The sequence below is a fragment of the Pristiophorus japonicus genome, chromosome 21, assembly GCF_044704955.1.
Source record: "Pristiophorus japonicus isolate sPriJap1 chromosome 21, sPriJap1.hap1, whole genome shotgun sequence".
In the NCBI taxonomy this organism is placed as follows: domain Eukaryota; kingdom Metazoa; phylum Chordata; class Chondrichthyes; family Pristiophoridae; genus Pristiophorus; species Pristiophorus japonicus.
Genome location: NC_091997.1, coordinates 12,887,687 through 12,897,062, shown reverse-complemented (window position 1 = coordinate 12,897,062; position 9,376 = coordinate 12,887,687). Strand labels below are relative to the sequence as shown.

Below are 9,376 nucleotides of genomic sequence, written 5' to 3'. Positions count from 1 at the left end.
AGATGGAGTGTAAAACCCACACTCAAATATCAGAAAATGACAGGGACAGTGTAAATCCGACTCTCTCATACCACAATGAAAGATACAGAATGACACCCACACTCACTTACCAGTAATTGACAGGGACAGTGTGAAAACCTCTCTTCCATACCATGAACTGACAGGTATAAAGAAAAACCCACACTCGCTAACCGGACAGATACAGAATAAATAATACACTCACATATCAGAAAATTACAAATGCAGAGTAAATATCAGGGGCTGAGAGGTAGAGATTGAAACTGACAGGTACAGATTAAAACCCACATTTACTCATCTGAAACTGATGGGTACAGAGTGAAATCCACACTCACATACGTGAAACTGATGCGTACAGAGTGAAACACACACTCATTTATCAGAACACAACCGGAGCAGATTAAAGCTCACTTTTCCAAATGACAGGTATAGATTAAGACTCACACTCACATATCTCAACATGACAAGTACAGAATATAACCCAGTGTCCCATAGCATAAACTGACAGCTACAGAGAAAAGCCCAAACTTACATACCTTAAACAGATAGATACGGAGTGAAACTCACACTCATATATCATGGACTGAGAGAAACACACTAAAACCCACACTCTCAAAGCAGAAAGTGAGAGGTACAGACAAAAACACACACTCACTTCCCAGAGACTGACAGATTCTGAATGAAACTCACACTCACATCCCAGAAATTGGCAGATGCAGATTAAAATTCACACTCACGATCCAGGGACTGACAGATACAGAGTAAAATGCACACTCCCGTCCCAGAAACTGGCAGGTCATGAATGAAAGCCACACTAAAATAACAGAAACTGACCGTACAGAATAAAACCCACATTCACATACCAGAAACTGACAGGTACAGAGTAAAGAACACACGGTCACATATCAGACAGGTACATAATAAAACCAACATTTGCTGACTAGTATCAGAAGATAATGAAAGATAAACACCACTCACATAGCAGAAACTAACAGATAAAGCAGCCGAAATTGGTGAAGGCCAATTGCCGCCCAAAGGACTGCCGATGGCCGCCGAGATACCTGAAGGTACTTTGGGCGGGAGTTTCGACAAAAAGTCTTTTGAAAGGGCGCCCAGCAGCAAAAGAGGGACTTACGCCGTCAATCTGGGCGGCAGCGGGCGGGAGCTCTCATTCTCGGTTGCAGAGGCGCTTGCCGCCCAAGTACCGCCGAGGATGGAGTTGGGCCCACGGAGGGTCGAACAGCTGGAAATAAAAATCATCCAAAAAAACATCGGAACATCTTCAGAGGACCCCATCCAGGTAAGTCGCTGTAAAGAAAAGATTTAAGAAATGTTTACTAACCCTTTCTTGCAGGTCTTCATACCGACGGTCGGGGTCAGACCAGCCTCCTCGCAGCGGTCCTTCCACATCCTGGCGCTGACTCCCGCCCACACTAATCTGGCACCTCGGCAGGCGGGAGGTCGCTTGCGCCCACATCAGCGGACGGTTCCCGGCGGTTCTCCACTCCCGCCCGCTCCAGACCAAATGGAAACTCACACAGGGCGGAACCAGAGGAGGAATGTCAGCTGATCTCGGCGGCAGTGGGCGGTAATTTCATCCCCAAAGACGATGGGCTCAATTTTCCCCAGTTATTTGCGTTTTTTGGCGCGCGCCGCTTTTTTTTGGCCTAAATTAAAATATGCAAGATTCCTCAAAGATTGTGCGCCAGTATAACTCAGTTAGTTACGCTTTTTTTAGGTTCGTTTTTTTTTACCTCATTGGCGGCGTAACCTGCCACCCGCGCCAATTCTGGCCATTTAAGCAAGTCTGGCCAGCACCGATGTACTCCAATTTTTCTTAGGACGGCGTAAGTGGCCTCTGTGGAAAAACCTTCTGGGCAGTTAAGAAAATCGACGCAGGTAAGAGAATCAGCACAGCAGATGCAGTTCCACGGCCCGGACTGCAGCAGCAGAGAGGGGAGAGAGAGAGGGGGAGGCCTTCCGGCCAGATTTAGGAACGAGTACCGGCATCAGGTGAGGTGGGAGGGGAGGGGAAGATCGACTTTTGGCATAAATACTTTAATAATTTAATGCTGGTAAGTTGCTGCAATGTGTAAGGTGCTTGTGCAGGTTGCTGTGAGCTAGCCAGAATAGAAACATAGAAACATAGAAAATAGGTGCAGGAGTAGGCCATTCGGCCCTTCGAGTCTGCACCGCCATTCAATGAATTCATGGCTGAACATGCAACTTCAGTACCCCATTCCTGCTTTCTCGCCATACCCCTTGATCCCCCTAATAGTAAGGACTACATCGAACTCCTTTTTGAATATATTTAGTGAATTGGCCTCAACAACTTTCTGTGGTGGGGAATTCCACAGGTTCACCACTCTCTGGGTGAAGAAGTTTCTCCTCATCTCGGTCCTAAATGGCTTACCCCTTATCCTTAGACTGTGACCCCTGGTTCTGGACTTCCCCAAAATTGGGAACATTCTTCCTGCATCTAACCTGTCTAAACCCGTCAGAATTTTAAACGTTTCTATGAGATCCCCTCTCATTCTTCTGAACTCCAGTGAATACAAGCCCAGTTGATCCAATCTTTCTTGATATGTCAGTCCCGCCATCCCGGGAATCAGTCTGGTGAACCTTTCCTGCACTCCCTCAATAGCAAGAATGTCCTTCCTCAAGTTAGGAGACCAAAACTGTACACAATACTCCAGGTGTGGCCTCACCAAGGCCCTGTACAACTGTAATAACACCTTCCTGCCCCTGTACTCAAATCCCCTCGCTATGAAGGCCAACATGCCATTTGCTTTCTTAACCGCCTGCTGTACCTGCATGCCAACCTTCAATGGCTGATGTACCATGACACCCAGGTCTCGTTGCACCTCCCCTTTTCCTAATGTGTCACCATTCAGATAATAGTCTGTCTCTCTGTTTTTACCACCAAAGTGGATAGATAACCTCACATTTATCCACATTATACTTCATCTGTCATGCATTTGCCTAGTCACCTAACCTATCCAAGTCACTCTGCAGTCTGTTGTATGTTTCATTTTCCAGCCCGCAGTGTGTCCCTGGTGACCGTAGCAACCCAATCTTTTTGGTGCAGATCTTAGGCTCCACCCCCAAAACTAAAGGACAGGCTAGGTGGCACCAAAATCAATAATTCAAACGGGGAAAGTTGAATGATTTTTTTTTTGGCGTAGTTAGACCCAAAAAAAACGGGGGTAACTCTTCAAGTATGCCAAAAAAACAGCTTTGGGGAAAATTGAGCCCTATAACCCACAGTCATGTACAGGAAAATTACAGATTCAGAGTAAAGCCTCTCTTCCACGGCAGAAATTGAAAGGTAGAAAGGAAAACTCACACTCATTTATCAGTTATGAATAGCACAGAGTAAAACCAATATTAGCATACCGGGGAGCGACGGGTACAGAGTACAACCCACATTCATAAATGGGAGAATGGCTGATGCAGAGAAAAACCCACACTCACATATCAGAAACTGACAGAAGCGAAATAAGACTGAAGTGTACATATCAGAAACTGACAGGTACAGAATGCAACCCACATTCATGTCCCAGAGCTTGACAGATAGAGTAAAACCATTATTCCCATAATGGAAACCTGCAAATACAGTGCAAATACTCACTTACCAGCAATTGACAGGTACTGGGGAAAACCGCTTTTAATACAGTTCAGGTCACCCTATCGCAGTTTAGAACTGAACATAATATGCCTTCCAGAAAATGCCATTTCTCTAAAATTTACAGATCACTTTCATCATCCATTTACTTCTCCCATCAAACTGAGTTTCAATTCATTTTGGTTGATAACTATTTTTTTAAATGAAAAGGGCTGTAAACTAATTTTTTTTTTTTTTTTTGAAATTCGTAGCCAATCGTTCCAATTCTTTGTCAAATCACAAACGCCAGAGGTCACCTTGCACACGCCAAGGATCACTCTGCGCCAATGCTCTTAGCCAAAAGGCCTAGAGCCACTGCACCGTTCCTGGAAGTGCTGCAATACCAGGTTCGTGCCATGGAGGTGGATGGGTCAGGTCCCCCACACACCTCCGTGGAGGTGGATGGGTCAAGCCACCCCACCCACCTCCTGTAAACTAATACTGCTTGAACCTCCCTTATCCGGAACTCTCAGGACCTGGCCTGTTTCGAATGAGGGATATTTCCTGATAAGGGGAGGTCACGTGTTTTCAGTGTGTGTGTGCGCTGATTGGCTGGAACGACTGTCAGTCAGACAGTCAGTCAGTCGGTGTGGTGTTGGCGGGCCCAGAGGTGTTGGCGGGCCCCAAGGTGTCGGCGGGCTCCGAGGTGTCGGCTCCAAAGTTGGGTTAATTTACTTTACATTGATATTTCGAGGATTTTGGGTAAATTTATTGTGGGTCTGTAAGTGTAAATGGGCAAGTTTTTTTCATTGATATTTTTCGAGGATTTTGATCAGCCGCGTTCTGCGCATGCGCCACCTGGTGGCCGGGAATGGTGCCGGACGAGGGGTGGTTCCGGATAAGGGAAGTTCAACCGGTACATGTGGTGAGGGCTCAGTCCAAGCACGTTAACTATTCACAGTGACCATTTTTTACTGGAGGGAAGTGCTTCAGCACTGTGCTTACGTTCTGATTAAAATGATTGCTGAGCATAGTATTTGGCCAGCTTAAGAGCCGCAAGAACTAGTCAGTCCGTCAGTACAGACTATATTGTGTGAGCGATGGTGGTATAGTGGTGAGCATAGCTGCCTTCCAAGCAGTTGACCCGGGTTCGATTCCTGGCCATCGCAAGCAAGGTATTTTTAATACCCCTCGCAATTATGGGACATTAGCTGCTGGATTGTATAATTAAAATAAAAGCAATGCAATTTCTAAATTTAAATTGACAAAATACTTTCATCATCCATGTGCGTTTCACATACAATTAAAAAGAACTCTAAACTAATAAATGAGTATTGAATCAGAAACAATGGCCCAGAAATTGCGACCTGAAAAACTTCTACGCAAGTACCTGGAGGTCCAGGAGGAGCATGGGATTCCGTTGGGGAGGCCTTCTCTTCCCGCGCTGCAAAGCACGCTCCCATCCTCCAGGCTCGAACGCAGAAGATGCAGTCATGTGTGACTGCTCAACCAATCAGGTAAAATATTCTCAATTAATAGCAATGGGAGCTCCATATCTACAAGTTCTCATTGCTATTAACTGAGAAAAAAGATCACAAACACAGTAACACCAAATAAAAAATAAAAAACACCTCAGATAATTAAAATTCATTGAAATTAAAGTTAATAAATATCTTAGAAAAAATAATGTTTTTCGAGTTTTAAAAACATTTTTAAAATTATGGTTTAAAATAAATTTAACATAGTGGGCATAACATAAAAATAAAATGTGTTTTTTTTTATTAATTTTATTATATTTTTGTATGTTTTAAGTATGTTTAAAACTCTTACGCCTGTAAATGTGGGTTATGCTCCTGCTTTTATCAGGCACAAGAGTTTTGAGGATATTTGCTGGGCAAGATATGGGTAAATCCCGTAATTTTGCCCATGCAAATGTCCTCGCTCCCGATATGCGTTGGATCTGTCAAGCTAGATCAGAAAAGTCGTTTTCAGCGCATGCGCATGGTGCGCTGAAAACTGGCTTTTGTGATGCCTTCCCGGATCCATACGCACTCCGTACGGACCCAGGGAGGCTGGAATTTCCAGGCCAATAGTAAAAATGATCGGTAAAGGACACACAAAAGGGAGAAGAGATCAGGTCACAAACAGTGCTACGGATACTCCAGACTCCTCATCATCATAGGCAGTCCCTCGAACTCGAGGAAGATTTGCTTCCACTTCTCACGTGGCTGTACAGTCCAATACGAGAATTACGGTCTCTGTCACAGGCGGGGCAGACAGTGGTTGAAGGAAAGGGTGGATGAGAAGTCTGGTTTTCCGCACGCTCCTTCCGCTGTCTGCGCATGCTCTCGGCGACGAGACTCGAGGTGCTCAACGCCCTCCCGGATGCTTTTCCTCCACTTAGGGCGGTCTTGTCATCGATGTCTGTCCTTGCTGATAGTAGGCTCCCGAAGTATGGAAAATGGTCCACGTTGTCCAAGGCCGTGCCATGGATTTTGATGACCGGGAGGCAGTGCTGTGTAGCGGGGTCAGGTTGCTTGAAGACCTTTGTCTTATGGATGTTTAGAGTAAGGCCCATGCTTTCGTACATCATGGTGAAGATGCTGTCGATGGCTTGGAGTTCGGCCTCTGAAAGTGCGCAGACGCAAGCATTGTCCGCGTACTGTCGTTCGATGACAGAGGATGGGACAACCTTCGATCTAGCCTAGAAGCGTCGAAGGTTGAGCAGGTTCCCATTTGTTCTATAGTTTAGTTCCACTCCAGCTTGCTGAGAGCGAGATTGAGCATTGCAGTGAGGAAGATCGAGAAGAGGGTTGGTGCGATGACGCAGCCCTGCTTGACCCCGGTCCGGACGTGGATTGGGTCTGTGGTGGGTCCGTTGGTCAGGATCACGGCTTGCATGTCGTGGTGGAGCAGGCGGAGGATGGTGACAAACTTCTCGGGGCAGCCAAAATGGAGGAGGACGCTCCATAGTCCCTCATGGTTGACAGTGTCAAATACCTTTGTAAGGTCAAAGAAGGCCATGTAAGGCCAAGAAGGGTTGGTGCTTCTCTGCATTTCTCTTGCAATTGTCGCGTGGTGAAAATCATATCCGTTGTACCTCTTAGTGGACCCCTTAGTACTGCATTGTGACTCCGGGAGGAGCTCTTCAGCCACAGGGAGAAGACGATTGAGGAGGATTCTTGCGATGACTTTCCCAGTAGCCGACAGCAGGGAGATTTCTCTGTAGTTGCCGCATTCGGACGTGTCCCCTTTTTTGAAGATGGTCACGATTACGGCATCTCTGAGATCTCCCGGCATGCTCTCCCCCTTCCAGATAAGAGAGATGAGGTCATGCATTCATGCTAATTGCGCTTCTCTGCCATACTTTAGTGCCTCAGCAGGGATTCCATCTGCTCCTGATGCCTTGTTATTCTTGAGCTGACGGATGGCCTTTTCTACCTCGTGCAGGGCTGGGGTTTTGCTGAGATGGTAGTGGGTAGCATGCTGCGGAATGGAGTCGAGGACACTCGTGTCGAAGGCAGAGTTTTGGATAAGGAGATCTCGAAGTGCTTCTTCCAGCGGGCCTTGACTGCCTCAATGTCCTCAATGAATGTCTCCCCGTTCTTGGCCAGCAGTGGGGTGGGGGTGGGGTCTTGGGTGCTTGGGTCGTAGGTGAACTTGACTGCGGTGAAGAATCCTCGCACATCATGGATCTCCTGTGCTTTCGCCATCCATCATCTATTCTTTCGATCGCGGGTTTTTTGTTGGACCCCGGCCTTCAGCCACCTGTAGAGCTGCTTTGCTGCTCCCGAATTGGGTTGATCCAGAGAACTTTAAAAAAGCTGTGGGAAAAAAGGCAGAGAGAACCAAGCTGAGTCCAATAAATGCAAAGTTGCGTAGCTACACCAAAGAGCTCATACCAGTGATCAGTAGTGCAGCAGTAAGAGTGTCGTACGAGGGAGCGGTTCACATTCTACCATTATGGATTATCCCGGGCAACGGCCCATCGTTATTCAGCAGGAGTTGCTCGAGAAAATAAAATGGAAATAGTACGATATCAAAGCTTTGTCATCAGCAGATGATGATTTGTGTGCTCAAGTGCTGAGCAAATTTCCCTCAGCACTTGAGCACACAATGAACCGAGAATTAGCAGCTTCAAGGGAGCCAAGGTGCAGATTCACCTAGGCCCAGACGCAAGGCCCATCCATCACAAAGCCAGGGCGGTCCCGCACACGATGAGAGAAAAGGTCGAGCTCGAATTGGACAGGCTACAACGCGAGGGGGTCATCCCACCGGTTGAATTTAATGAATGGGCCAGCCCCATTGTTCCGGTGTTAAAGAGTGATGGCACGGTCAGGATTTGTGGAGATTACAAGGCCACAATCAACCGAGTTTCAAAACAAGATCAGTACCCGCTATCGAAGGCTGATGACCTGTTTGCAATGCTAGCCGGGGGAAAATCGTTCACCAAATTGGATCTAACGTCAGCCTACATGACACAGGAACTGGTTGAATCATCAAAGAAACTTACGTGCATCAACACGCACAAAGGACTGTTTATTTACAACAGATGCCCTTTTGGCATTCGTTTGGCAGCAGCCATATTTCAGAGAAACATGGCGAGCCGATTGAAATCCGTCCCCAGGACCGTGGTATTCCAAGAAGACATCCTAGTCACAGGTCGTGACACCGCCGAGCACCTGCACAATCTGGAAGAGGTTCTGCGTCGTCTGGACAAAGTGGGACTCAGGCTGAAACGTTTGAAGTGTGTTTTCATGGCATCAGAGGTCGACTTCCTTGGATGAAAGATTGCTGCAGACGGAATCAGGCCTACAGATGCAAAAACAGAGGCCATCAAAAATGCGCCCAGACCCCAGAATGTGACGGAGCTGCTTTCGTTCCTGGGTCTTCTCAACTACTTCGGTAACTTCTTACCCAAATTGGGCACAGTATTAGAGCCTTTGCACAAGCTGCTCAGGAAAGGAGATAAATGGATGTGGGATGAACTTCAAGACAGAGCCTTTGAGAAGGCTAGAAATCTGTTGTGTTCCCACAAGCTACTGGTACTGTATGACCCATGCAAGCATCTAGTTTTGACCTGTGATGCATCGTCCTATGGGATCAGCTGCGTACTCCAGCAAGCCAATGAGTCAGGCAAACTACAATCAGTTGCATACGCGTCTCGAAGCCTATCCAAGGCGGAAAGAGCCTATGGCATGGTAGAGAAAGAGGCTTTAGCATGTGTTTATGGGGTAAAAAAAATGCACCAGAACTTGTTTGGGCTTCGCTTCAAGCTGGAAACCGATCACAAGCCACTTATATTGTTGTTCTCGGAACACAAAGTATCAATACCAACGCGTCGTCCCGCATCCAGAGGTGGGCACTGACATTATCTGCCTATGATTATGTCATTCGCCATAGACCAGGCACCGACAACTGCGCTGAGCCAATTACCATTGCCCACACTGGAGGTGGAAATGCCAATGCCCACAGAGCTACTCATGGTCATGGATGCCTTTGAGAGTGAAGGGTCACCTGTTACTGCTCAACATGTTAAGACCAGGATCCGACCCTATCGGTTGTAAAACGTTCTGTTACTAACGGGGACTGGTCAACCATCCCCAAGGAAATGGGTGATGAAACCAAACCGTACAGCCATCGCAAAGATGAGCTTTCCATCCAATCCAACTGTTTACTGTGGGGTAATCGTGTTGTAATGCCCAAGAAAGACAGGGTGAGATTTGTACGGGAGTTACATAGTACGCATCCCGG

General features: G+C 46.9%; 1 non-coding gene across 1 annotated transcript; it reads left to right on the top strand.

Moving 5' to 3' along the window:
* The first annotated feature begins 4,719 nt into the window (after nt 1-4,719).
* trnag-ucc (transfer RNA glycine (anticodon UCC)) lies at nt 4,720-4,791 on the top strand. The gene has a single exon. It is a non-coding gene; the product is annotated as a tRNA-Gly (tRNA).
* Nucleotides 4,792-9,376: the final 4,585 nt, after the last annotated feature.